The sequence below is a fragment of the Otolemur garnettii genome, unplaced genomic scaffold, assembly GCF_000181295.1.
Source record: "Otolemur garnettii isolate 467f Iridium unplaced genomic scaffold, OtoGar3 scaffold00268, whole genome shotgun sequence".
Classification (NCBI taxonomy): domain Eukaryota; kingdom Metazoa; phylum Chordata; class Mammalia; order Primates; family Galagidae; genus Otolemur; species Otolemur garnettii.
The window spans coordinates 154,799-157,604 of record NW_003852663.1 but is presented as its reverse complement, the minus strand read 5'-3'; the positions used below and the strand labels follow the sequence as shown (position 1 = coordinate 157,604).

General features: G+C 49.6%; 1 protein-coding gene and 1 pseudogene across 2 annotated transcripts in view; both read right to left on the bottom strand.

Moving 5' to 3' along the window:
• Positions 1 to 2,806, bottom strand: part of CENPI (centromere protein I) — a 109,633-nt gene that overhangs the window by 52,570 nt on the left and 54,257 nt on the right. The window lies entirely within an intron of this gene.
• On the bottom strand, positions 1,723 to 2,285 carry LOC111722510 (annotated as a pseudogene). The gene has a single exon (XR_002771297.1). The product of XR_002771297.1 is annotated as a 60S ribosomal protein L30-like (transcript).

Below are 2,806 nucleotides of genomic sequence, written 5' to 3'. Positions count from 1 at the left end.
CAAAAAAAAAAAAAAAAAAAAAAGGGAAGATTCTGGGAAGATGGCCTACTGGTAGCAACCCTGGGCAGAGGCTCCTGAGTAGAGGAAGAAAACCTGGACGGAGGCTCGGTGCCTATGGCTCAAGCGGCTAAGGTGCCAGCCACATACACCTAAGCTGGCTGGTTCGAATCCAACCCAGCCTGCCAAACAACAATGGCTGCAACCAAAAAATAGCCGGGCGCCTATAGTCCCAGCTACTTGGGAGGCGGAGGCAGGAGACTCGCTTGAGCCCAGGAGTTGGAGGTTGCTGTGAGCTGTGATGTCATGGCATTCTACCCAGGGGTACAGCTTGCGGTTCTGTCTCAAAAAAAAAAAAAAAAAAAAAACTTGGACAGAATTGGACTCTATGAAGCCAAAGACGGGGAGCTGAGCCAAGAAAGAAGTTTGGCAAGCTATAACTCCAAGGAAGAGCATTCAAGAAAACAAATTACAAGTACAAAACCTATCAACTAGAGGACAGGAGACCTCTCTCCCAACAGGAGGTTTGCCACAGGCTATATGTGAACAAGCAGGGAACAAAAAACCTCTCATTTTACCTCGCTGGAGAGAGCTGCTAAACTCCAGGTCTCTTTATCCAGGGAGTTCCCACTTATGAACCTAGATACCACCCCTCCAGGCATAAAATTGAACAGATATTTTCCCCATAAGTCCAAACTCCCAGTCCATCCTTTCTACCTGGCATAGCCGCCTGAAGTTCTGTCCCCTGCAGACCACAGAGTGTTTGGTCCTGTCCTGAGACACATGGGCATAGTGTGGACTGCCAACCATCAGGACAGAATCTGAGACTAACAGGGACAAAAGACGGTGTGGTAAAAAAAGGGACACTCAGCAGGAGGAGGAGCAGTCCCCTGGCTATGACTATGCCTGGCCAGCGGTAGTGTTGACCCTCAGTTTGCACTGTCTGGTGGGACAGAGTGCAGAACCCCCAGCTCTGATGGCACCCACAGTGGGAGAGTGGTTGCCCCGTGTGGACTGTGTTCGGCAGACAGGGCTGGTCCCCAGCCCCTGCTGGGCCTGCGAGCAGAGGCTTGATAGATGTGGACTGCGACCTGAGAGCAAGGGAGTGGTCTCTTGATTCCACTAGAACCCTCGAGCAGTGGCTTACTGGGTTTGAACCAAGACCTGAGGACTAGGGCATGGTCCACTGTCTCTAGCGGGGCTGGTGAGCAGACGCTTACCAGGTGAGGACTGAGACCTGCAGGCGGAGTACGGTGCCGACTCTAACAGAGCCTGCGAACAGAGGCTTGCCAGGTAGTGGACTGAAACTGGCAGGCAAAGGCTAGCTGTATGTGGACTGAGACTGGAGGGTGGGGCCCAGGGCCCTGACTCCAACAGAGCCTGCAAACAGAGGTGTGCCAGGCAGTGGACTGAGACTGGCAGACAGGGGCGTGGTCCCCTGACTCCGACTCGCCTGGCAAACAGTGGCTAGCTGGAGGTGGACTGAGACCCGTGGCGGGGGCACGGCCTCTGGCTCCAGCTGGGCCTGTGAGCAGAGAAGCAGACAATAGTGTAGACAGAGTCTGGTGGGCAAGAGTGTGGATCCCTGGCTCCAGATGTGCTGTTGGAAACCCTTGAATCCCTCTCTGTTGGAAAGGGTTTACACTGCGTGAGACAATTTGGTTGGAACCCGTGTCTGGGGCTATCTACTTAGGGATATTCTTTCGTTTTTTTGTTTTTTTTTTTAAACAAGCTCTAGCAAGTTTTATTAAAGAAAAAATGTACATGATTTACTTTTCCCCAGTCTGTTCTGGCATGCTTCTAATGATATCAGAGTCACCTGGATCAATGATGGCCAGTGTACATACTCTGTAGTATTTTCCACATGCTGTGCCCAATTCAATATTATTGCTACTGTAGTGATGAACACCAGTTTTGGCTAACATGGCATAATACTCTATTTCAGATTTCCTCAAAGCTGGGCAATTGTTGGTGAGGATGACCAATTTCACTTTGCCTTGTCTGATCATCTTCAAAGTCTGCTTTTACCCCAGCACATACTTTCCACTTTTCATAATGAGCTGGAGCCTCGAGTTGATCGACTCCAGCGACTTTTTCCATCTTCTTTGTGGCCACCATCTTCCTGCCCTAGATGTGGGACGGCCCCCAACCAAAACCAGCCGCCAAGATGGCCGGGGAGCCAGAAAAAAAGCTACCTGGGGATATTCTAAGGTTGACCTTTGAAGTTCTGCAGTGGGAAAGAACTGAAGGGTGGGGGTTGGGTGCCACAGCTGTTTGTATCTCTTCATAGTCAAGATTAAAACCTAATACTGTGGTTTCTTAGGATAGGGTAGAGGTTGGCTGATAGCAAAACAGAGCTAGCTTGCACTATCTCACCAACTAAATCCTTAGAGTCTCTAGCTAAAACTCTGAAAGGGGCCTTTGTAAAGTTGTAGGAAATAAGCCACAATTACAAAGCCTAGCATTTTGGTAAGGGCCTATCTCTACTACCTGGGAATCCCAATTTAATCTCACCCAACAAGTTCTAATAACCAAATGGTGAAAAATAAACATGGTGCAGACCCAACAGAACTCTGGCAACATGAATAACCAGAGTAGATCAAAGCCCCCAAGAAATGACAAAGGATATACAACTGAAGATGCCATGCATTGACAAATGGCAGAAATGACAGAAATCAAAGTCAGAATATGGATTGCAGGCTTGGCACCTGTGGCTCAAGCGGCTAAGGCACCAGCCACATACACCTAAGGTGGCGGGTTCGAATCCCCAGCCCGGGCCCGCCAAACAACGATGGCTGCAACCAAAAAA